The sequence below is a fragment of the Hipposideros armiger genome, unplaced genomic scaffold, assembly GCF_001890085.2.
Source record: "Hipposideros armiger isolate ML-2016 unplaced genomic scaffold, ASM189008v1 scaffold_566, whole genome shotgun sequence".
In the NCBI taxonomy this organism is placed as follows: Eukaryota; Metazoa; Chordata; class Mammalia; order Chiroptera; family Hipposideridae; genus Hipposideros; species Hipposideros armiger.
In genome coordinates, this window is record NW_017731916.1 from 1,088,983 (window position 1) to 1,116,655 (window position 27,673).

The window sequence follows — 27,673 nt, forward strand, 5'->3', positions numbered from 1 at the left end:
TCTCTCTCTCTCTCTCTCTCTGTTATGTAATGGGATGAAGTGAAGAGTAAGTTTTCTAATTTCTCAGTATATTGTTAGTAGGTACCTGATGTGCTTAACACTGAGCAGGGATCTCTTCTTCTACAACCTAATGTTGCCTGTGCTCCAAGTCCTAATAATTGACATGGCTTCATAGTGCATCACATTTTGTAAATCAATTCCACGGCTTTTATTTTATTTATGTCTCACAATAAATCTGTGAGATAGTTATGCCTCTGAGGAAGGAACAGAAATTTAGAGATTATAGGGACCCAGTCAGTAAAGCAGAAATTCAAAATCAAACCCTAGTCTATATCCTGGGCTTTTTCTACCACACCATATGCTTCCCTTCAAAGAGGAGTTTTACCTTTCTTGCACGGGCCCTGATAATTTGCTATTGCTAGAGAACATCTGGGGACCAGCTGCAGCTGGGGTACAGTCAAGTTTCTGGATCTCCTGGATCACATCTTTTTCTGTGGATGCATAAGGTGACGTTCAAGGTAACGAAAAGTTCAGACTTCTGAGTAAATCCAGGTCCCGCATGAATTGTGCCTCACCGCTCTCCCACTTGCCTTCCTCCACCTCATTCTTCACGATGGTGCTGGCAAGTCTTCACAGAAGATGCAGAGCCTCTTGCCTTGTTTGTCCTTTTTCATCTATCGACTCTATTCCTCTCTCCCAACTTTTCTCCTCCTTCTCTTACTTGAACGATAATAATAGTTAATAGTTATTGAGGGCTTCTTCCTGCACGTTCTTTACATGTATGTATCATCTCATTTAATCTACTCATAATGTAGGTATAGTCTTACCCCTGAAGGAAACTGCAGTCCCAGTCAGCGTCACATCTTGCCCAAGGTCATGAGCTGGTAAGGGGGAGGGGCTGCACATCTGACTTTAAAGTCTCCACTGTTGCTTGTATTCATTAATATATTGCTAGTAGGTATCTGCTGTATTTAGCAACTTAGCTAGGTACTGTGAGAGGTACCAAAAGAGAAATAAGAGACTATAGCAGTTTTTAACTGGAGATCCCAGGAGGAGAGTACTTCTCTAAATTACAATTTAACAATTGTACATCAAGGTAGCACACATTTTCACCTAGGAATCTCAAAGCATATGGCCTGAGTGTGGAGTGTTCTGTGCTGCCAACTCTAAATACTCTTTTTTAATTGAAGGTCAAAAAGGTTAAGCAGCTTTGATTCGTTCAGTTTGGTTGGTGTCAGTGCAGGCATTTGATCCTAGGTTTTGGGGTCCAGAGGCCAATCCTTTCCACTTACTATACCTCCTGTCTATATTCATCAAGGGGCAAGAGGAGAACAGCCTGCTGTTCCAATCTCCTTGGAGATTAATTTTCATTCCCAAATGTTTCATCCCTAGCTGCTCTTTAGGTGGTTGATTCTACTATGAAATTTCCATTTGAAGGAAAATCGTTATCATGTGTTAGAATGGCAGAGAGAAGTGCCCATGACCTTGCCTTGCTTTGTATTATGTTGCCTTCCTTGCTACGCGCTTGTGCAGCTAGCAGGGAGTTTGACACATGGAGGCAGACAGCCCCTTATTATTAAATCTGTTTGCAAATGTGTGAATAAGTGCCCTGCACACCCACCCTCATTACGAGAGGTGACAGATCATGGGTATGAATCAGAGGCTCCTAGTAGCACTTGCCTTCTCTTTCCTCTTCCTTTCCTTAACTCAGATTGTCAACGTTTCAGCAACAGTAACAATAATGGCGCCAGATCATCAGAGCCATGGAGCAGTGTCTCGTAACATGGGGACACACCGCTTTGAAGAAGGTAAAAGTTCACTGAAATAGACTCATCTTTCAGTGAAATGGGGTCCACCTCACCCCAGATGCACTAAAATGGCCAGTCAGGCCAAAACTGGGTGCCTGTGTGCTTACCATCTACTTTTATGATGCCCTTCATCGTGTGGCATTAATTCACCCGGTTATGATTGCCCATCATGCCAAGTGCTAGATAAGAGCTTGTTAAAAGTAATAATCTCATAAACTAAGCATGTTTGAGTGTGGTGGGTGCCAAGAGAGAAGGCCTCTTAGGAAAGCCTCTTGCTCCAGTTATGGTTCAAAGCCTGTGTTTTTGCTCCTTAGGTCAGTATCTCTTCCTCGGAGTCTACAGGGAGGTCGAGGGAGGGAGAGGAGGGGAGAGAAACGAGGTATGGCAGCTGTTGGCTCCAGCACCTTGTCTCTGCTGCCTGAGTGGGAGTGTGAATGTCTTTTCTGTAGTCTAGATCTCAGGCTGGGTGCCTCTTAGCGTTCATACATCTGCCACACAAGCCCCACCACCTCTACGCCCCCACTACACCAAGATGCGTGCTTCCCTTTCCACTTAATTTGGAAAGTGATGTTTCCATACTTCTGAGAAGTTAACTCAGCTCTTCATTCATTCAACAAATCTCTCCCAGCAGCTGACTGTGCTGAACACCATGCTAGGCCCTAGAATCACGGTGAGGGAATTGCATGTCATACATTGGGAGGCGGTATTTTTCTAATCCTATGAATTGATCATTTTTGTCCCATTTTGGATGAAAATCTAATACAGTCAAGACACCTTAGACACTCAAGTGAAAATACATGCATATAGTAGGGCTTATTAGGTGAGGAAATTATATATTCACACAATGACACTCACACAATGCAATATACATTAACTGAGCATGTAGAGGGCTTTGGGGCTTATTAAAGGGACTAAGAGCTCTAGACAGGGTATTCTGGGAAGGCTTCACGGAAGAAGTGACAACAAGGTAGCGCCTTAAAGTGTGTTGAAAACTTGTATTCAACATCTTCTAGGCTTTAGGTTCATAACTGTCCTCTAATAATGAAACACATTTTTTTTTAAAGATTTTTATTGGGGAATTGGGGGGATGGGAACAGCGCTGGGGAATTGGGGAAAGGGGAACAGACAAGTTGCTGTCGTTTTGTTCCTCAATCTAGTTGTGGAGAATGTTGCTTCACTGGCCCAAGTTGGCACCATCATTGCGCTCTTCTCTGGCGAGGCAGATCAGTCGCCGGCTTCTGGACGGCCGCTCACTGCGGCTGCTGGCCGCTCACGCTGGCTGCTGGCCACACACGGTAGCCCATGGCAATCCACTGCCACAGGGACTGCAGCCCACGCCGTCGCCGGCGACTCATGGCAGCCCAGCTCCAGGTTGAGCTGTTGTTCAGCATCTTAGCTGTAGAGGGCAGTGTCACTGGCCCTCATATGTGGGATCCGAACCAGGGCCCTCTGGCATCCCAAGCCAGTTCTTAACCATCGCGCCACTCGGCCGGCCCATAATGAAACACATTTTAACTGAGTGCTGAGCAGCCTATCCTTGCCCCAGGCAACCTGGTACCAGTAGTAACTTTTAACCAAAGAAAAGCAATTGGAGACCCAGCTGACTTCCCAGGGGAGGTGTCCTTTGTTGTGCCTTGGGCATGATTCTATGCTGGCCTGCTCCAAACTCAGCCCCTACCTGAAAACTTCCTAGCTTTCTGGATTTTTTCTCCTAAGAAATCTGGGGATGAAGTGCAAAAACTTACTGAGAATTATGGGGTGCCATCGGGGCACTTTGGTTTTAAATTGAGACCTCAGTGCATAAAATGTCTGCTGTAAACGCCCAGGTTTGGCTTCCGAAATTAAAGGCTGTCACTTTAAACTGATTTCTTCTTCCTGGGGCTGCTCTCCTGGCCCCAGCCTGAGGCAGAGGAGAAAGCATATTTTAAAGTGACAGGTTTAAACAGCCTCTGTGTGTGGTGCAATCATTTTTCATGTGCAGCCTCCTGGGCTCATGCTGAGGGGGCCTGCAGGATTCAGTCTCCCTCCATAAATTCATGGGAAGTCCCGTGCTGCCTGGCAGCAAGAATCTGCAGGGTAAGGGAGCAAGACAGAGAGCTGAAGAAACGGAGGCCCTGCAGGGCACTGCGCCCTCGCTCAGCCTCTCAGCACACTTAGCTGGCACTGCAGAGCCCCGATGGGCAGCTCAAGGCTGGCCCACCGCAGGTATGGAGTGGATTCTATTAATGAATTTGAAAATCCTGCCTGAAATTCTATTTCCGTGAAGCAGAAAACTTTGGATCTAATCCTATTTTGTGAAGTGCTTATGCTGTGTGATCTTCCCCAGCCCTAACCTTTCCAGGCCTCAGCTTCCGGATCTCCAGCAGGGGGCTGCTGCAGCCTGTAGACCCAGGGTGATGATTCCTGCCAGGCACACCTTCCACTGTGCCTGGGAGGAACAACTGAGCCGTTGGTCTGAAAGTGTTTTTTTCAAATGCAGTGCTGTGCAAATCAATGGCATTTATTGCATCATCACCACAACGGCAGAATTGGAAGTCAGTGACTGGGGTGGTAGTCACCTAATCTGCTGTTCTCACAGCATCAGATTGAATGCTAGTTTCTTCTTAGCACTCATGCAAAGCCATTACTGTAATTAATAAATGGATACCTCCCATCCCAAGGGCAGAGGTCTCCTTATAAAGATGAGAACCTCAGCTCAGAAGATGAGTAACCTCAACCCCAGCTGTCTAGACAGAGTCCTCAGGGTCTTGGCCCTGGTCCTTGCCCTCTGGGTAGGAAATGGACACTGGGCATGTCATTCTCTAGGCCTGCTCCAACTCCCCTTTGCATGTGGCCACAGGCCCAGCTCCTGTACCTCAGCAAGTCTAAGATGGAAAGATTAAGTCCAGCTCTTCTTTGTCTGGGTCTCAACAAAACTGTACCCACTCCTCTTTGTGATAAGTGGGAAGTTGACTGGGAGAGGCAGGTGGCCTCCTGCCTCCTGTCGGCTTTGCTTTCCAGCTGTCTTTCATGCTGGTGGGCCACAAAATTTCCAGACAAAGCCACAGGGAACCCAGCCTAAGGTGGGGAAGGAGATGGGGAAAGAACTGCTTTTTTTTTTTTTCTCCCTGGCTTTAAAGTCCTGTGATTTTCTGAGCAATTCATAGCTTGCTGGCAAAGCTTTGCAGCCACTGATATATTTAAACTTTCTGTATTAAAGATCTTAGCAGCCTCTCCCAGGAGGAAATTACTTCCCCAATTCAAGTAAGCTAGGTGCCCTCTTGAGACATGTGGAATTCATGCCCCAGCAAAATCCTCTCTTTTTTCAAGCTGGGAGATGGAAGTACTCGGCCTATTCTTGGGAATAGATGCGTTTATGAATTTCAACGTCCTATTAGTGGTGATGATCTGACAAAATTACGAGAATGGAGATATGTAGGTGTACAGCTGACAGATGAGTTATGTGCTAAGATGTCACAAGGATATAGACAGTGCCTCCAAAAGTCCTTTCAGGAATCGACAGTGCAGATATGACATGGGTGGCTCAGGAATTCCATCAGTATGGCCCAGGCTGCCTCTGAGATCACAGGGACCCTTCAGACACACCTGTAATGATGCGGCTGACACAGTGGCACAGAAGGGTGTGCAGGCTCCGGTGGGGAGGGCTTGTGAGGACAGCATTCATCACTCATACTCCAGTCTCCTTGAAACAGGTTTGAGCAGACATAGACAGATCAGCCAAGATACATTTCTTTTCCTCAGATGTAATAATTTAACTGGAATTGATGAAGTAAAATATATTTTGGAATCACTGTCTATGCCAGTGAGATTCGATCATGACAGGAATATATAAGTTATGGCTGTTTAAATGTGGTTATCAAGGGACTCTCTCTTGGGGTGCCCATTGGGTGTGGGCCATGCTACTCTTTATTGCCTGACTTGGTTGCATAGGGGCTCTTTTGACTGTTTATCCAAACTCCCTCCCTCCCTTTTCTGCCAGAGCAGAGAGTTACCTAGATCTTTATTGGCTTTTATGTCCTCTCCAGCTCTATCCATAAGAGAAAAATTGAGTTGGTCCCATTAGCTTGATTTCCGTCACAGTGGGGAAAGTAATGGATTCCAGGCTCACTTGCCATTTAATTTAGATTTTAAAATCTCACATATGATTGACCCAGATACATCACTGCCACTGCCATAGAGAGTTGGAAGTGTACAGGAGTGGGTACTGGCAGCCATTGGTCATCAGGTCATCAGCAACCCCATTTAGAAATATCTAGTTAATTAAGAAAAGGTGGTCACTAAATTGCGATGGAATTCCCTCAGGGATACAAGAAAGAGGTTAGGAAGAAAGTTTGTCATAGCTGATTTTTTTTTTTAACCTCAATCATCACATTTGAGTGTGTAAAAGGAAGGAAACTTTCTCTTGGCTGGAATGGAGCAAGCTGCCCCCTATATGCACTGACGCATGCGCACACACTCACACACACAAACATACACAAATTGTAATTTTTATTTATTTTTTTAATTGGGGAATCTGGGGGAAGGGGAACAGACAAGTTGCTATCCTTTTGTTCTGCAGTCTAGTTGTGGAGGATGTTGCTTCACTGGCCCAAGTTGGCACCATCATTGCGCTCTTCTGGGGCGAGGCAGATCAGTCCCCGGCTTCTGAACAGCTGCTCAGGGCGGCTGCTGGCTGCTGATGCTGGCTGCTGGCTACACGCGGTAGCCCATGGCAACCCACCTGCCAGAGCTGGCGACTCATGGCAGCAGCCCAGCTCCAGGTTGAGGTGTTGTTCAGCATCTTAGCTGTAGAGGGCAGTGTCACTGGCCCTCATATGTGGGATCTGAACCAGGGCGCTCTGGCGTCCCAAGCTAGCTCTTAACCAATGTGCCACTCGGCCGGCCCACAAACTGTAATATTTCAAAACCATAGACTACAGTTCCACCGGGGAGGGGGGGGGGGAACCATGCAAGTAGAGGGTGAGATTTGGGAAGTATTTGTTGAAGGAACCATAGCGTTGGTAGAGAATTTGGGGTACACCTAATCTTTCTCTTCCTCAGGTTAATTCTCCTACTCCTGAAGGGCTCTGCAACCAACCCAGAGTTTCACATCCCAGCTTTGCCATTTGCCACTTGCTGTGCAACCTGGTACAAGTGACTTAACCTCTGCACAGTTTCTTCAACTGTAAAAGTTCAGTACTCATGATACATACTTCATAGGGCTGTTTGTGGATTAAATGACTTATTGCATGAAGAACTCACTGAAGAATATTTAGTATCTCTTATAAAGGTTTGTGTGAATTGCTATTATTACTAAATGGTGTTTCCACCATGCTTCTCATTAATCTGTCCTTTTGCCTAATTAAGATGTCCAATTCCATCCTCTATGAATTTTCAATCTATTTTGCTGTAACTAAAGCTCTTTTTCTTATACTGAACTCACAGGACGAACACAAATCCTCTATGAAAACGAATGGGTGCCAGTGGATAAGACTCCATTCTCTGTTGGCCTCAGTTATGGTTTATTTTGTAAAACCTGAAGGCCAACCTAGAAGATCTCTAGAAAACTCTTTCAGCTCCATTGTAGTGATTGTAACCACAGGGGCAGCAATTACACTTACAGAACATGTTCTGTTGCTAGGCACCGTTTTACGTGCTCTACTTGTGTTAACTCATTTAATTCATATAGTAATCCCATTGAGGAATTTAACCTTGATGTCTTCATCCTGAAGATAAGGGAACTGAGGCAGAGAGGTCACGTAACTGGCCAAGGTCAGCCAGCTAGTGAATGAAGGATCTGATATTTAGATCTAGGAGAAAGTCTCTGATCCTGTAGAGCAGAATCAGTGCTTCTGTGGTTTTCTGTTACTATGGTTTTGCAAATCTTCCTGAACTCAGGGTGAATCTAGAAATCAGAATATCTCTACTCTGTTGGCTTTATACAGTGACCCGACCTTGGCATCAAATAATATTTTCCATCCATAAATAGCAAAGCACATGATTGCCAAATAAATGAAGGCATATTTGCTGCTGTGAAAATGCTCCAACAAGCTGAGTTATTATTACTGTGTCATGATTATAACAAGAATAATGTGCATTTATGGAACTCTTTATGTCCCCCAAGTACTTCTTGGCCATCCTAATTAGGCAGCCTTTTGACATATTCCTGAGAGATGACTGCAAACATTTATTTAAATGCTTCAGTGCCGTGAAACTTAGAAGTACCTCTCAGCTTGGGATGGAGGGTCAGGGAAGAGATACAGGAAAGTCAGTAAGGCTGAGCCTGGAAGAAGGACTGAATAAGGATGAACACCTAATGTGTTAGAAATACAATACTTAATCCAATTATATTTGGACTGTGTAAATCAAAAGGTAATTACTGGGAGGACCCCATTTGTATTTTTATTGCCCTATTTACGTTTTATGAAACCATCTGGTATCATTAATATGCTCAAAGTCGGTTTAGTTTTATTTGTAATTTTATAGCAAAAGGAAAAGCTCCTTCCTCTTCAAGTGGGAGAAACTATAGCCCCGGGGAGGAAGGCGGCCAGCACAGGTGCACCTTTGGCTGGAATGATGACCAATGGATCAGCTCCCTGAGCTCTGTTCAGGTGGAATCCTGGCAGGCTTCTGGGGGTCCTGACAGCTTTTTGGCAGGCTTAGTCACCTGGTGGGAAGCTAGGCTCTGAGCTGAGGGATAATCTGCATTTCTGGGATACGGATAACTTGTTAAGATTTGTGCAGTGACAGGTTGAAGAACAGTAGAACAAGCTCACCAGCTGCCCTTTCTGGGCACTGAGCTACAGTGAGTCTGTCCAAGGTATCGTTGTCTCCAACCAGGCCCATCTGCAGAGCATCCCAGGGCCACAAACATGGATGGAACCTACAAGCCGTCTTGTTCTTTTTCTCTTGTTCAGCTTCCCTAGGACACGGCTGAGTGGCCCCCCTTGGAGGTGGCTTAGGGAGATGAGACACTGCCTCTGGCCACTCTTGGCTCTGGGACTAATGGCAAAATGCTGCTTTTCGATCTTGACCCAAAGTGAGCAGCTGCTGGAGGATTACAAAGCATTGGACCTTCTCATTTTCATTTTAAATGTTATCTCAGCTGGGCAGTTCTTGCAAATGAGCCCTTCACCCTCCCTTTCTTTCCCAGTCCCCCGCTGCCACCCCCGCTACACTCTACCCAAATATGCTCAGGCCAAAACCAAGGCCTACAAGTGGTGCACATTAACTAAATTGCAGCTTACTGGCTATGTTGGTGGCATTCCCAGATTGGGTTCCTCTGGCTTAACACTTGAATGCTACTGACAGGAGCTGGTGGGTCAGATGTGGCAGAGGGATAGCCTTCAAAATCGAAATGGCAGGAGTTAGCATCAGAGATCTTCAGTTTTAGGCTATTTCATGGATCTATAAATAAGGTAACGTGGGGGTGCATTTTTTTTTAACAATGAAAACATCTTTCTTTCTGCTACAGAAAAACTTGTACTTAATAACTGTCTGCAATCATACCCTGAAGGTTTCCGAAACACAAAACAAAACCTTTTATTGATTCTGCTGAAAAATAACCATTGTTACTTTCTCTAAGTGCTCCCCAGGTGCAGTTTCTTCCCTATGACCCCTGTCTCCACAGTTTTCTTCACTCTACACCCTCCTCTCATCCAGTTATTTCCTCTTCTCTAAGATATGAATGGTGCAGGGGGGTGGGGGTGGGGACGGAGGGTCAGAGGCTTTGAATAGGAAAAAGAAACAAGTAAGAAAAACAGAATAAAATAACTGCCAGCTCAATCATTTCTACCAAATACTACAATTGGTTGGGACATGGAATGTTTTATTCTTTCTTTCCTACTCCCAGTCCTATTTCTTTCAGCTCCTCCTCATCAGAGCCCCAGGACTAGTTATAAAGACTTCCCTGCACAAAGCAGGCTCACACCGGAAGCCATTTCCGCACCTGAAACCGTTGCATCAGGCGGTGAACAAGGATAATGGTTAAGTCACCGAACTAGCTCAGCGGGCATTGGAGAGTTGAGAAAAACTTCCTTTCAGAGTCAGGACCTGGTCTGGTACTTGATGAGGACAGGAGCTGAGACACATTCTTTTTCCCACACCCCCAGTGAGGTGCCGTTGCTCCTACCTGAACGGGTTAGGGCCAGGCTGCCCACCTCTTGGCGGGATGCTGTTGTTTCCTATGATGCTTGTGGTTTCAAAGGCGATGGGGAATTTGGCATTCCCCAAGGGAAATCCAAATGCCCAAAGTTCATGAGGCTAGGACCTGGGGAAGGCTAATCCGGTGCTCTTATAATTTCTAACCTGCTCTTTTGTCTCCTCCTGTCACTGCACAGCCAATGTTTGATTAATGATGGGGTACTCCATTCCTAATGCTGTTCCTCCTTTCCTCACCCCTCCACACTCCCACGCATGTCCATTTTAATTCTTCTTTTGGCATCTGGTTTATTTTGTATATAAACTGCTGATGCAAATGTCCAAAATAAATTATGCTGAATAATAGATGAAGACAGCTACATAATTTATAATGCTAGGGGCCAGACAGAGCTGCATGGGCTGTGTTCAAGCCCGTGGCCTCTCCTCAGCTGCTTACCACCTGCCTGCCTTAAGGAGCGAAATCAAGACAGCCCAATGTCTGTGTCTCTAACGCTCTTCCTTGAGGTGCGTGTCTGCCCCTAGAGTGGACCCAGACTCCCCTGCCAAGCAGCAGCCTATCAACAATATGCCGTCACAGAAATAGCGTGCCACACCTGCCTACAGACCCTTGGCCCTTCCAGCATCCCCATCTTCCATCTTGTGAGCCCCAGCCCATGTTCCTACTGCCGCCCGCACCTCTGAAGGCTTCTTCTTTGTTTTTTCTTTTACACCTGGTCTCTGTGCCAGCTCGGATTTTCATGTCCTCTCCCCGTCACCTTTATGTATCAACGTGGTCATTCACAGGCCTCTGATTTCACACAGGCCTCATCTTGTCTGGTCACTTCAGCCCTGCTCACCCACAACCCAGGAACCACCTTGAGTGGCTGGTACTGTTGGGCCTGGAATAACTGCAGGCCACATACTGGGTGACTCTGAAATCTGGCCTCGGTGGCCCTGACCTTGGGGAGCTGCAGGCTGGTAGAAAGGAAACAGAGCTGGTGGTGACAAATGGGACGGGAAAGCCAGTTTTGCTCACAGAAGACATACTCAAAAGAAGAGAACATTCGTTATTTTTCCCAGTCTGTGATGTCTGCTCTGATAATCGAGAATTGTGAAATGGCTGAGATCACAGTGTCGGTTTGATTGGCTAACAGGAAATGTGAGTTGTATGATTATGAGACCACATTCACACAGGTCAAAACTCATTAGCCAAATTATAAAAACGGTGTTCTGTGATAATACAGCATTCTCTGCGTAGTCATGCATGTTCAGCTTAATTCCCTTCACACCTCAGAATAACCCGGAGGCAGATGTGGCACCCTTCCCATGTGTGTGCCTCATGGCCTGGCCCTCTCAGAGAGGTGCTACCTTGTACCTTTGTACATGTGCAGGTCTCAGATCCAGGAGCTGTGCCCAAGGGGCATGGACACCATAGTAAGAGATGTAGAGTTTCTCGAGTGCCCACTGTACTGGCATAAATAAGTGTTACCTAATTCACACCTTAAAACAACTCTGAGAGCTAGTGTTACTCCATGTTCCAGAAAAGAAACTGAGTCAGACCAAGCAACTTTGCTGAGATCACACAGCTGGCATGTGAAGGAGAAGGGAGGATTTAGGATGTTGTAGAGAGGATTAGAGAGCGTGAGCCCAAGTTACCTTCTGGGACCCAGCATTCCTTGTAGATATCAGCTAGCTCAGACTTGGTCGTTCTGCAAACAAGACTTCATTTTTCTCATAAGTGCTAGTCACTTCAACCATGTGCCATCATGTGCTTTGACCTTGTCCATCCCAAGCTGCTAAGGGTCAGGGGATGGTGTATTACCAATCAAAGGCTCAAAAGTGGTAAATAGTCAAACCGTCACTGTGTCATACAGACAAGTGTGACCGGGACAGCAGCTGAGTTTGCGAAGGCCTTCTGAGCATTTGGGGAGCTAAAAAAGGAAAGCAGGTTCAGGCCATAATGAAAGCTGCTGAATGACTTCAGATTCCCATTTCCGACAAAAAATAATGGAAGGGCAATATAACCCCGAGATTAGTTCTGTCCACTTTCACGTCTGTGACTCACCAGGGATGCCTGGGAGATCTTGCTCTGCTGAGCAGAGAAACTATATTGAAACAGTTCTGTAAACAGACCCCAATGGGAGTTTGGGGCTTAAAAACGGGGAAGGGGATTTGTGCGTGTGACTTTGCCGTCTGAGACTTTGGGGCAAGAATTTAGTGGTAGTTGAGGTGGCATATCTGAGTGATTCCAAGACCTGAAATCAGAAGAGCTTCCAGCAGACAGAAAACATCCAGCTTTTGCTCCCCTTAAGCAGGCCAAGAGTGACTTGCATTTTGTGCTTGCTTCATGTCTAGGAGGTACAGGTGTGTTCAAGAAGGGCTTCACTTAGGGCTGGCCAAGTGGCTCAGTTGGTTAAGAGCTCGCTCAAGAGTTTGAGCTCTGAGCAACAGCGGTTCGAGTCTGGCCCGAGCTGAGCAGCCACTGAGCTGCCAACAGGTAGCAGGATGGCTCAGCTAAAAAAAAAAAAAAAAGAAGGGCTTCACTTATGCTTACCTACTCCTCAAGACTCCAGGCCCTTTCACCACCTCTGTTGGAGGTTACTGTCTGATAGTTTTGAAGCCCTAGAAAAGCAAAGGCAACTGTGGGGCCCATCCAGGCAAGCCTGAATAAACTGTTCTCTAGAAGAGTAGCAGGAACCCGGATATTTCTGGGCCCTTATTCCCTATTTTATTTCATAATGCAATTCTCAGGGTAATGCCTCCAACACAGCTCCTGATGACTAACTCTCATGTGATTCACATACAAAAATTAGACACCCAGGGTACTGCTCCAGGGTACAGACCAAATAAAGAAGCCATTTGCCCCTCGTGTCTGGCAGGCTTTTCATCTGTCTAGCGAGTTCTCCCACTGGGACCTGGTGGCCTGGTGCACACTTGCCCTGTCTCTCACTGTGGAAGCCAAGGGAAAACAGTTATATGCCAAACTCCACTGCCAGCATTCAACTTCTCAGTTTGGAACAGTCTGAGATTTGAAGGAATGGATCAGTATTATAATGTGAATATAATATAAAAGGAATAATGACACAGTCTATCAAGGATACAGGGTAACACTAAATAGAAATGATGTTACTGCAACCACTTTTGCAGCCAGAATCTGATTGGCATGAGCAGTTACCAGGGTTTCTTAACTCTGGCACGACTGACATTTTAAGCCGTGTAATTCCTTGTTGTGGGGAGCTGTCCCATACATAGGATTGTTAGCAGCATTTTTGCTCTCCACCCAGTAGATGCCAGTAGCACCCCCTGCTCCCCAATTGTTACAATGTCTCCAGACATTACCAAATGTCCTGCAGGAGGCAAAGCTGACCCTAGCTGATGACCACTGAACTAAGTAATCCCAGCCTTCTTCATCAGTGCTACTCAAAGTGAGGTCCTTGAACATGCAGCTGCCTTGTCATCTGGGGGCTTTTTAGAAATGCAAATTTTCACATTGCCCCCAGACCCACTGAATCAGAATTTCTGGCTGTGTGACCCAGGGGTTTATGTTTTAACAAGCCCTCCAGGTGATTCGTATCCATGCTAAAATTTGAGAAACTGCTACACAGTAGACTCTTGCCACATGTGGTTATTTTAATCTTTCTAATTAACTAAATTAACTAAAACTAAAAATTCGGTTGCTTTGGCACACTTTCAGTGCTCAATAGCCACATGTAACTGGTGGGTATCAATACTGGGTAAAACAGCTATAGAATATTTTTATCACTGCAGTAAGTTCTATTGGACTCCCTATTTTCTAGCACAATGTGTTATGCTCAAAATGTGGACACCTCCAAGAACCATAAGACTGTCACTTGCTATCAGCCAAGTCTTATGGAATATGCACTGGCTACCTTATGGTATTCTGTAGCTAGATATAGAACCAAACTGAGAGAAGCCACATTTCTTCCTCCCTTAAACTTGCTTATAAGATGAATATAACAGCACTTACCTCCCCAGACCTTATCTTTGGCATTAACCTAAAAATAAAAAGGCCTTTCAAAGTGAGAGGCAATAAGCATTTATTTGAGATCAATAAGAAAAGCTATTCAGGACACACTGATTCAGACAGATGCCCAAATAGTGGTCCGATTAGGAAAAAAGTGCAACGGTATTTATGAGAATGGGAAGGGAAAAAAATACATCAACAGAAGAAAGACATTTCTATTGGTGCAGATAGTATAACATAGTGATGTTAAGTGTAAACACCCCCCACCTCTTTTTAAAAATTAAGTTTGGTAGTCATCAGTACAGTACTCATGATACCTGCTTTCTTGTTATCCTTGCAAATAGTTCTTAAAAGACACCAAGTTGCTTTAGTCCAAAGGTTATTTTGCCCTGTTTTAACCATTCAAGGTTTGAGGCACAGACATGCAAGGAATTTCCTCTGACAGGGGAACTCCAGCTCCATTTTAAAGTGGGTCTGTTTATGTTATTTTGACCACGATAATAGTCAAGGCAATTGGACAGAAAAACATAAAGTTTGGGGCAAAAAACATAATATAGAAAAAGTCTAAATCCTACTTTAAAGCAATCTTTAAGGTAGGGAAATAAAAACAATCACAAAATCAACTACAACGGCACAAATAGCTCAGGGATGTTAGGTGTTAGGTACTTTGCAGGGTACTGGGCTTGATGATGTGATGATGGGGACCAAATGATTCTAGAGCCTCTACTAAGGGCCCATGTGAAGCTGATGAACTCAGGTGAACTCCAATCCCAGAGACCTCTGAGAACTCTTTTGGATTCCTACTCTATCAAAACCATGAACAGAGTTTAGCAGGTTCAGAGTAAAACGTAATAACCCTGATAGCACCAAACTCCCAGGCAATCCCTGGAGTAGGGTGGGCCATTGGGCACGTGACATTGCTTCTCCATGCCATGCCAGCTGCAGACATCCCTGCTTAATCATTCTACTCTTTCTCTTGGAGCCTGGATGCAGCCAGTACCAATCAATCCAAATTTACATGAACACCACACCAGTTCACCGTCTTTGTCTTTGAACTAAGATTCTCTTACTTGCCTCAGTTTCTTTTTGGAAAACCCAAATATGACTTTTTTGTACAACAAGATGCTATACATCATTTCTCCTTTAGTGAACTAAAGAAGTATTTCTTGGCTTCCAAAAGGCAATCACTTAATGTTTACTGTCCTCATTCGTTCTCTATCAATAAGCCCTGTATTTCAGCAGAAATTGTAATTCGCCTAAGTTATTGGGTCTTGGGAGATACACAGACACAAGTCAACATCAGAAGTACTTCTAGATTGCTTTTTAGCTGTTGCTTCTTAACTTGATTCCAATTTGGATTGTGCCAAGCCTGGAATTCTCCATGATTTCTTCTCAACTGAAAATAAAATAAAATAAAATATAAAAATGCACAGGACATTCCCAGCTGAGCCTGCAGCAGTTTCAGCAACACTTCCTTTGCAGGAATCCAGTCTTGAGTGAAATCAGCCCAGTGAAGGAAAGCTATTAAACCTCTGCTGGAAAGGCCAGCAGCTTCAGCGTGATTTGTCTCTGGTCTCGCTCATCTCCCCTAGGATAGGCTGGGATAGGGCTTCACTGAACAAGAAAATGTAAAAGGCAGTGGCCCTCTCATTCTGAGCAGAGTGGCCAGCTGGCTCGAACACCCACCACCCAAGCTGATGGTTCCTCCCTCAGCCATCAGCTCTCAAGCTGGGGTAGGGGAGGCAACCACAGCCAACTCATTCCTCTGTTCACCTTCTTGGGTGTCTCTTTCCTGTGAAAGTGTACTTCCCTTGACACCCACTGGGTGCCCACAGTGTACTTAAATTAGAAGTGTTTTAAAACATAGGAACAGGCACTGAACGTTTAGCATTCTCATTTTTAGGAGGCTGCGAGAGTCCACAGGCTGGTCAGAAGATAATGGGCCCCCAAGCCTATCCATAGGGTATAGAGACAATGATAAATAATTAAAAAATGAGGGTTCACCAACAGGTGATTTGTTTGGGGAGGGAGTTTAAGGGGGCAGCAAAGGGGCCTGGAGCAACAGACCAGGGTGCCAAGCGAGATCATCAATGTTGACTAGAAACCAGAGAGAGAGGTGGGTTTGCTGGAAGTGGGCTGCCGACCTGAAGGTTTCCTGAAAGAAAACGGCCAAGTTCCTGTGAAGAGGAGAGATGTATGGAGTCAGCTGACCTGAGTGAGAAACAGTCTTCAACAACAATCTATAGATTTAAACCAAAGCAAGCTATCGGCCCTGATTAGCTCTAAGACACACACAGTATTTACCTATGGCTATATGCATAATTATAGAAGTATTTATTTGTATAGTGTATATTTATACATAGATTACATGTGTTTATTTGTGTATAAATTACTATATACACACATATACATATAAATGTGTATATATATGTATTTTTATATAAATATATATAAAATATAAAAATACATATATATATATATATATATACATACCATAATAAAAAGGCTTGACTATCAAAATATATACCTATTTGTATATGTAAATGAACATATGTACAAATTATTATATGTAATCAAATAGGCGTATCTTTGCATTCAGATAGTTCCACATTTGGGTCTCAGTTCTGTTACTTAGAGAAGGTGTTCCCTTGGGTGGATTATTTAATTGAACCTAATCGCCTTTTCTGAAAGTAGGTATAATGATACATATAAATTTCATACAGATTTAATGAGGAATAAGATAATGAATATAACACAGAGAGTAGGCGTTAAGTGGTAGATACAGCTATTTCTGTTACTACCATTTCTGCTACTACAACTAGGTGAAGAATGAATCTCTTCCTCTCCAGGGTGGCTAGTGGAAATCAGGGCAGAGCCAGTGGCATTTCTGTTTGAAGTATTCCAAACAAATTCATCCATTATGTACCATCCAAAGGGCTCATAAGGGATTTTTATTTTTTTTTAAAAAAGTTGCTTCTATTGCAAGAACGACTCATATATATTTTATAACTGGGTGATTTATTTGAGGAATTCTCTGTTGGGGTTTATAAAACACAAGGGTGCAGGTGACAGTTTGTAAAACCAGTTTCAGAGAGGTAAATGTCAACAGCATACAAAGGAGAACTTCCTAAGAGAGTTGTCTCTGGAGGGAATGAGTTCACTGTCACTTAAGATGCTTCAGCAGTGACAGGACGATCATATGTGGGGATGCAAATGTCAGACGTGGGTTGCATTGCATATTTGCTGACGTCCCTGTGCAACAAGAAATCCACACATTCTGGGGCTTTTTTAACAATGCCTTCTGAATGCGGTGTGCTGTGACTTCTGTATTACCTGCACCCCTTGTCCCGCCCCTCCTCCCTGCTGCTGGCCTCTATTCATCAGTTACAAGGCCCTGATGGAATCCAATAGTGAGGAGGTGAGATTACATTCTGAGGGAATGGGTAAACTAAAATGGGACTGGGATTGAACTCAACCGGGCAGCCAGCTTCATTTAGAAGCTTGTACAAAGTCTTATTAGGAAAATGCAGCCATCCAGAACACTGGCTCTTGCTGCTTTCCTGGTGGCAGCAGGGGGCGGGGCGGTGGAGGTGGCAGAGGCTCTGCACTCCTGCACGGACTGCCTGCCAGGTCAGCTCTCCTGGGCTGCTCTCCCTCCATGATCAAAGTAGACACCCTGATGCCGCCCAGCCCCTGCCTGCCATGCCTATTCTCCTCCAGCCTCCTTCCAGATGAATGCCTTCCCTTGCCTCACTGTGTTCCCAGGACGTTTCTGATATTTACGTCTCTTCACCAACCTGAAGTTATGAAAACATGTCGCAGTAGATCCTGGGACTAAAACACAGAATACACCGAGCATAGAGATTAGAAATAATAGTAGTGAAGGGACTTAGGAAAATGACATATGAAGTACATTTGAAACATCCAAGAAGACAGTACCTGCTGCTTGTGAGGAAAGACAATGAATAAAGACGGTAACAACACAAGCAGCCGCTGTGGAGTTTCATCTTACTCAGAGTGAGCAGAGTTCATAAGATTCCAACCCCAGCTATTGGCAACCTCACAATTCCAAAGGCACAGGTGTTTGTGCAATTTTTTGAAATGTTATTTTATTTTATTTTTAGTGTCAGGTGTACAAAACAACATAATGATTAGACATTTACACCCCTCAAAAGTGATAATCCCCCAAGTCTACTACCCATCTGACACTGTACATAGCTATTACAATACCGTTGACTATATTCCCTATTCTGTACTTTATGTCCTATGACTAGATATATATTTAGTATTGAATATTAAATCCTCAAGCACACCTCTGTCACTTTACCTCTCTGTTGCCTTCTGTTTCTCTGTCTTTATCTCTCTGTCTCTCGGTCTCTTTGTCACACACACACACACACACACACACACACACACACACACGCACGCACACGTACATGCTCAAATATGAGCTTTTCTTACACTCCTTTGTACTTCAGGGGATCCTAGGCCTGGAAAGAACAGCCTTTAGTGCCTTGGTTTACAGCTAGCTGCGTAAGCCTTTCCCATCTGTAAAAAGGTAGAAACACGTAGAGATATAACTAGGTATTTTTGTGTCTACGACAAGTTCCAAGATATATGTTTATGCCATTCTAAAGGCAGCCTTGGCAATTTTCAGATGAAAAATATCAGAGAAGTTTGAGGTTCTGTAATGATCTATTTATATGCTCTGGCTGCCCAATGAGGAGACCAGAGATTGCCTTATTCGCTGGCTATAGAGCTGTTTATAAGTAAGTGTAATGTGACACACACCCTATATTGGTTCATAGGGATAAGAAAATTAGTTATGTCACATCTGAAAGCCACTTTGCATTCATAGGTCATAAACGGAGAGAAAAAATAACCAAAAGTTTCAGTATTCAATTTGTTTACTCTGAGCAAAATGCAACCTCTTAAGCTGATGAGAGGAGGGTGGAAAAGATGGAAAAGGCTTTTAGGAGCTCACTTTAAAAGCTCAAAAGGTGTCTGGAACATTAAATAGCTGTTAAAAGCTCTAGTTGTATAATTTAAGTGTAAATGAGTATGAGCTGTATGGATTAAATTTGCCTTAAAATGCCAGTCTGAAAAATTAAGAAAAGACGATTGGAGACAAATACACTTAGGCTTTTTTTCAAAACCCGAATGTTTGGAAAAAATAATTTCAGAGTCTCAATGAAAGCTAAATGCAGTCAGATTTAACTGTCCCTAATGATCTTCCCATTAAAAGCTACAATTCAGTAATAATTATACCCACATTAAAATAAGTACATGTGTTTATACATACACCACATAAAGTGTACAGATTTAGTCTAAGCTTTTAAAATATTTTTCTACCATAAATGATGAGAATATATATATTCTCATCACACACACACACACACACACACACACACACACACACACACAGGCTGTGACTGTGAAAACATGGATTAGAAAAAAATTCACAATTTGATATATAGTTTGTGTGGTCCTTTTGGGTATTGTTCTTTATTTTTATTATTATCAAAATTGGAAGATTATATTTTATAGTACATTTTGTCCCATATTACTACCAAAGTCCCTCATTTTGTAAATTATTTTTTAAATTAGTTTCAGATGTACAAAGCGACGTAGCAGTTAGACATGTACACCCCTCACAAAGTGATAACCCTCTCAATCTACTACCCCTCTGACAACGTATATAGCTGTTACAATACCATTGACTATATTCCCTATGCTGTACTCCACTTCCCGAGGAGTACATATATTTGACATTCAATATTACTCTACTTCAGCTTCAGGTGTGTAGCACAGTGGTCAGGAATCTACACAGCCCATGAAGTGATCCCCCTGATAAGTCCAGTGCCTATCTGGCACCTTATATAATCTTTACAACATTATTGATTATATTCCCCATACTGTATTTTGTATCCCTGAGACTATATTGTGACTACAAATAATTTGTATTTCTAATCCCTTCCCCTTCTCCCCCATCGCTACTCCCCTCCCATCTAGCAACCATCAGTATTTTTTCCCTTTATTTCTGAGTCTATTTCTGTTTTGTTTGCTCATTTATTCTATTCTTTAGATTCCACATATAAGTGAGAGCATATGGTATTTGTCTTTCTCAGTCTGACTTATTTCACTTAGCAAAATATTCTATAGGTCCATCCATGTTGTTGTAAATGGTAAGATTTAACTTTTTTTATGGCCAAGTAATTCCCCATTGTATAAATGTACTACAGTGTCTTTATCCAATCATCTATCAATCAGCATTTTGGTTGTTTTCATATCATGACTACTGTGACTAGTGCTGCAGTAAACATAAGGGTGCATACATTTTTTCGAATTAGTGTTTTGGATTTCTTTGGATAGATACCCAGGAGTGGAATTGCTGAGTCATAAGGTAGTTCCATTTTCAATTTTTGAGGTACCTACATGCTGTTCTCTATAGTGACTGTACCAATTTGCAATCCTACCAACAGTGCACAAGGGTTCCGTTTTCTCCACAACCTCACCAACACTTGTTTGTGGATTTATTGATGATAGCCAATCTGACAGAAGTGAGGCCTTATTGCATTGTAGTTTTTATATGCATGTCTCTAATGATTAGTGACATTGAACATTTTTTCATATGTCTTTGGCCATCTGTATGTCCTGTTTGGATAAATGTCTATTCAGATCCTCTGCCCATTTTTTAGTTGGATTGTTTGGGTTTTTTGGCGTTGAATTGTATGAGTTTTTTATAAATTTTGTATATTAACCCCTTATCAGCTGTATCATTGGCAGATATCTTCTCCCATTCAGTAGGATGCCTTTTTGTGTCATTGATGGTTTCCTTTGCTGTGAAAAACTTTTTAGTTTGATATAATCTCACATGTTCATTTTTTCTATTGCTTCCCATGCCTGAGGGGCAAATCAGTAAATATATTAATAAGAGTAATGTCTGCAAATTTACTCCTATGTTTTCTTCTAGGGGTTTTATGGTTTTAAGTCTTATATTTAAGTCTTTAATCCATTTTGAATTTATTTTTGTATATGGCATAAGAAGGTGGTCCAGTTTCATTTTTTTGGATGTATCTGTCCAGTTTTCCCAGCACCACTTATTAAATAGACTATCTTTACCTCAGTTTAATTTCTTGCTTCCATTGTCATAGATTAAATGACCATAGAGGCATGAATTTCTTTCTGGGATCTCTATTCTGTTTCATTGATGTATGTATCTGTTTTTATGCCAATACCATGCTATTTTGATTACTATAGCCTTGTAGTACGATTTCATGTCAGGTAGCATGATACCTCTCACTTTGTTCTTGTTTCTCAAGATTGCCGTGGCTATTCGTGGTCTTTTTTGGTTCCATATAAATTTTAGGATTATTTGTTCTAGTTCTGTGAAAAATGTCATTGGCAATTTGAAAGGGATTGCGTTGAATCTATATATTGCCTTAGGTATTATGCACATTTTAACTATATTAATTCTTCCTATCCATGAGCATGGTATATGTTTTCATTTATTTGTATCTTGTAAAGGATATTTTAAAGATGTCTGTGCTTCCTTCTGAGGATAGTCATATTTGAAATGACATTACTCTAAAATACTCAGTTTTCAACTTTAATAGTGACCTATAATGCTGCCTTTCTACATTAAGTGCTGATTATGCAATGAGGTTACACATGAAAGAGCCTCTTTCTAATTATCCATTATTATTATTATCAGAATTGCTCTGTTAAAGCCATACTTTTGCTTGATTTTAATATAGTTTTGTTTAGAATTGAAAAATACCCATTTCCTGTCTTTGATGTGCTCATCAACTCCTAATATTCTGGTAGTAACATACATCTTGTGTATCACTTAGTTTTTGCTGCACAACAAATTACCCTCAAAGCTTAGTGGCTTTAAACAACAAACACTTATTATTTCTCAAGAATTCCATGGTTGGGCTGAGTGGTGTTTCTAGTCTGGGCTAGCGTAACTGATCTCTGCTGTTGGCTCGAGGCTCAGCTGGGCTGGATGGCCATGGGCTTGGTGTCAGCTGGGGGAACCAGGAGACTTGGCCCTACACCTCTCCTCATTTCACAGGCTAGCAGAGGCTCATTCCCATAAGGGTAGTCATGGCTGCTCCGAGGGCAGAAACCAGATAAGTCCCAATGAACAAGTTTTATGGAGCCTCCTGCGGCCACAAGTTTGCTAATGTTTCATTAGCTCCAGCAAGTGACGCAGCCAAGCTCAACTTCACCTTTTATTGGAAGTGGCAGCAAAGTCACATTGCAAAGTTGCTTGCATAGAGGAATGTGAGGAATTTGTGGCCAATTTTGCAATGTACCACATCACATTACTACGTAATACATCTTTTAACATACGAGAGTAGAAATCGGTACAAGGAACTAAAAAAGGAATCAGACTTGACTTATTAAAGAAGACTTTGTAGAGTAGCTGACCTGTGCATTAGATTTTGGAGGACAAATGGAAACTTTTTGAGTTTTTGAAATCTGATTAGAAGAACTAGAGCTAGGAAGGACAGATACAGAGAACCAGGGGGTCAAAGGGCACAGAGGAGAGGAATAATCAGACTCTGCTGCCCTTGCAAGAAGATGAGACTGGGCTGTAGTCATGATCTTGAAATTACACAGAAAGTACTGTATTGTCCTTATTACTACTAATTTTATTTTATAGTGGTATTTTTTGTTGTTTTTTTAAAAGATTTTTATTGGGGAATTGGGGGAAGGGGAACAGTGCTGGAGAATTGGGGGAAGGGGAACAGACAAGTTGCTGTCGTTTTGTTCTTCAGTCTAGTTGTGGAGGATGTTGCTTCACTGGCCCAAGTTGGCATCATCATTGCGCTCTTCCCGGGTGAGGCAGATCAGTTGCCGGCTTCTGGACGGCCGCTCACTGCGGCTGCTGGCTATACACGGCAACCCACTGCAGCAGGGGCTGCAGCCTACACCATCGCCGGCGACCCACGGCAGCCCAGCTCCAGGTTGAGCTGTTGTCCAGCATCTTAGCTAGAGAGGGAAGTGTCACTGGCCCTCATATGTGGGATCCAAACCGGGGCCCTCTGGCATCCCAAGCCAGCTCTTAACCAACATGCCTCTTTGGTCAGCCCTTATAGCTTTTTTTAATTTTAGATTTTTTTTCTCAGCCAAATAAAAATTAAATATTTTTTGTCATGTAACTTTGTCTTCTTTTCTAAGGTGTTTTGTTTGCAAGCCATCCTTTGCAAATTAACTGTGAACATTAAGGTTGCTTTTTAAATTATTATTAGAGTTATGCTCTAGAAGTCACACATAATCAAACCAAGGCCTGAATGCTGTCTAAACTATAGATTCTCAGAACCTAATTTTCCCAAGCTCCTTTTAGTTATCTGTTTCTATTTATCAAAATGTTCAAATGCTCTCTTAGTCACAACTTCATAGTCATCCCAAGTTGCTGTTGGATTCCTCATTTTATTATTTAGAGCCCAGAGTGTATTAAAAATAGGTTAAACAAGATTTCTTAATCCAATCATTCACTCAAACACTATTCTAGACACATAGATAAAATAGAAGCAGAACCATATGGTTATGGAGCTTCTGGGCTGGCAGAAGACAGAACTGTAATATTTAAGAAGTAAATCATAGGGCCGGCTGAGTGGCTCAGTTGGTTAAGAGCTCACTCAAGAGTGCGAGCTCCGAGCAACAGAGTCTCCAGTTCGATTCCAGGCCCGAGCTGAGCTGCCGCTGAGCTGCCAACAGGTGGCAGGATGGCTCAGCTAAAAAAATAAAAATAAATAAAAATAAAAATAAAAAAATAAAATAAAAAATAAAACAAAGAAGTAAATCATAGAGATTGTTAGAAGATGATGAGTACTTGGAAAAAAACTAAATAAAAAGAACAAAGTAAGGGGGATCAAGAGTGCAGTGGTTGGGAGAGGGTGGGTTGCATTTTCAATAGACTCTTCAGGGTAAACTTCCTGGGACAGAAGATGAGCAAATATTTGAAGAAGGTGAGCACTTGGCCAAGCATGGGGAAAGAGATTTTAAGGAAGAGGAATAAGGGGCTGCAAAGGTCTTCATGCATAAATGCACATGACATATTTAATGAACATCAGAGCAGTCAGTGTGGCTGGGATGAAGGAGCAATGGGGGACAGTGGTAGGAAGTGTGATCTGCGCGGTAATGGGGAAGAAAGGAGGCAGATTATACCCAGGCTTATAGACTATTGAGAGAATTTGCACAGCTCTCTGATTTGAGGGTGTGAAAGAGCAAGAAAGATTTGTTTTATTGTTGTTGTCCTTGCTGGTTTTGTTGATTGGGTGGTTGTTTGTCATTTTGTTGTGATTGGTGATGTTGCAGGTGCTTTCATGCTCAGGTTCAAAGCAGATGAAGAATCCGCCGCACTCCCCGTCTCACAATGCACTCTACCCATTTGAAAGGCTCTTCTTATAGTGATGTATATTGAAAGGTGACAGTGGGCATGGCCAGCCTTGTGTCATCCATCTTCTAGTCATCTGAAGGCCCAGGGTGCATGGCTCTGTTTGAGTCCATGAAGTACTTAATAATATTCATGATCATATTTCTTAGAGTCAGATAGTCTTGGCTTCAACTCTACATTCTTCCTAATTAATGAGTTTGTGTCAAATCCTCACACTCCTCAAGCCTTGACTTTATCTACTTCATAGGGTTTTTGTGGGACTTAAAAGAGATACTGTATAAAAAACATTGTGTGACTGTGATGATTTAATCCACATACTCCATTTTGCCACAAAGCTGATGGTTCCCTGTCTTGGGGATGACTTCTGGTGCAAGATTCACAGATTGAGCTGTAGGATATGGTCTGAGTTCCTCTGCTTCCTCCTAGGAAACTACTTCCCACTCTATTGATGCCAAGTCAGAGTGTGGAAACAGAATCCTTGAAAGGGTGCAAGGTTTTCATGGTCCCAAACACACACATACGCTTCCCATCTCTCCTAGCTTGTATGCAAAGTGCATGTGAAATATATATATATATATATATATATATATATATATATATATATATATATATATATATCTCCATAGGCTCAAGGCTGTTCATTGACAATGTTTCATTGCAGTGTGGGAAGCACATCTGACACAGGTATAAGCTTTGAAGTTCATTGTTCCAGGTGTCTGAGAGAGGAGTCAGACATCAAGGATTCGATCACTGAAGAAATTAACAAAACACTATGTTTGGAGAGTAGATGGTTGGATACCGGGTGCTGTGGTCTTATTTAGAAGCCCTCTAAACAATAAATGACAACCACCCAGCCCCTGGACTCCAGAAGGCAAGTCTAAAAGAATCTTCACTCAACTTTCAGAACTTACAGAAGGATTTGACCCCTTCTAAGAGGCTTATCAACCAGATGACGATCAGAAAGCCAAGGATGCAGTGAGCAAGCCTCCATTTGGAATGATGCTTTGTTTCATTTCTATTAGTAGGTAGTTGCAGCTCATAGAGGGATTTCCCTGTACATCTTCTTTGACTTTTTTTTTTTTAGCTAGATCCTTTTCTCTTATGGGAATAAATAAATTATGGCAATGATTAAAATGATGGGTTAGGGACATGCTATGAGAGGGCACCAACCAGCATAAAGGGACCCAAATCATTCTTTTCTGTGTACCTGCTCTGTGCCAGGCACATATAGTCTCATAAAAGTTGTATATTCAGGAAAGCAAGTTCAGAGAAGTTAAGTAAACTTCCTAAGATTATTCCTCTATTAGGAAGTATAAATGAAATTTAAACCCTGGTCTTTCTGAGTTAGGGTCTAGGTTGAATTTCACAAGAAAACAGCTTTATTCCACCCCCATATTTGCTACAGAAGAAATAGTGATACATGTAGAAACCCCCAACTCCTGTAAAACCATTTCCTTGTTTGCTTCCACTCTGTGGAGCTGAGGATGAAGAAGGCAACAAAGAGGAAATGTCTTTTTGAGCTCAGTTTCTATGACTTTGCTAGTCAAAAAGAAATCAGGTTCAGTTAAAACAGCACAAAATGCATATGAGGCCTGACAATTAAGTTCGTGAACTTGTTATAACAATGTTGGTAACTTTTATTTGATATCAGAGGGATTATTCATTATGAATTTGTACCAACTGAACAGTTAACCAAGTTTACAATTTGGAAGTGCTGAAAAGTCTGTGTGAAAAAGTTAGATGACCTGAATTTTTCACCAACAATTAATGGCTCTTACCTCATGACAATTGCACCAGCTCACACAGCACTGTCTGTGAGGGAGTTTTAAACAAGTAAACAAATAACTATATTGGAACACCCTCCCTACTCACCTGATCTGCCCCCCCCCCATGACTTCTTTCTTTATCTGAAGATAAAGGAAATATTGAAAGGAAGACATTTTGATGACATTCAGTATATCAAGGGTAATATGATGACATCTCTAATGGTCATTCCAGAAGAAGAGTTCCAAAATTGCTTTGAAGGGTGGACTAGGTGCTGGCATCAGTGCATAGCTTCCCAAAGGGAGTACTTCCAAGGTGACCATAATGATATTCAGCAATGAGGTATGTAGCACTTTTTCTAGAATTAGTTTGTGAACTTAATTGTCCAAACTTGTATGACATTTCATAACAAAAAACTCAATGGGAAGTTCATCAGAGAAAGAACACAGAGAAAGAACATCGGAGAAAGACCAGCAGATGGCATCTTATCCATGGGACTCTGTTGTGCCAGGAGTAATAGTAGAGCTGCAAAATCCTGCTGCGGAGCAAACCTGGAAAGAGGCAGAGAGTAAGGAGGGGCTGCTGGGAGGAGAGCAAGGGACAGCCACATCATTTTCTTTATTATTCTGTCCATTTGCCTTCATTTTTCTGATGTTCTGTCCATCAGCCACTAACACCTAATTCTCTAAAAAATAAATACAACTTGAGCAAATTAAGTGGAGAGACTTGGCAGAGCCCAATTACTCTGTGTCCTCCGGTCGCTTGGAGATGGGCCTCATTTCCCTGTAATGAACAAAATGGTGAGTGACAGCCTGGCCGAATGAGGCGCGTCCAAGCTTTGGCTTTATCTGTCAGGCACATGCGGAAAGAGAAAGGCTTTATGGATTGTCGCTGCAGCACACGTGAATGTGTGTGTGTGTGTGTGTGTGTGTGTGTGTGTGTNTGTGTGTGTGTGTGTGTGTGTGTGTGTGTGTGTGTGTGTGTGTACATGCATACTTAAACTAAATTGAAAGACACCTGCTCCTGGAAGAGCTGCTATTTTTTTTCCTTCTTCTCAATTCATCACAGCAGTTGCTACATCTTGAAAATCTAGTAGGTTTCTGAAAAAAGTCATGTTTATTATGAAAGTCATTTATTAATAATAAATAGAGGTGAAACACAGTTAGAAACAGACATATTTTGTTTCCCCATACCTAATATGAAGGCATTAATGGATAACTTACTTCTGCCTTACAGCCTGGGCTCATTTTTTTAGTTTTCTCTTTAGGTATCTTTGGTTCATTTATTCATCTGTTCATTCATTCATTCATTCATTCATTCATTCAACAAAGACTTCATGCAAATCTACTCTCTATCATATACTGTGATAGGCTCAGGGTGGTTGCAAAGCTGGTAAGCAATACTCCCCAACGAGAATGCCTCATCTGGTGGGGAAGACAGAAACATCAAAAGACAAATACCTAGAATATAATGTGTTATATATTCTACTAGAACATAAACTTTGAAGAATGATACCATGTCTTTCAAATTCAAATTGATAGTATTTGCCCTTATACATTTATTTTGATGGGTGAGCTATTTGTCAAACTC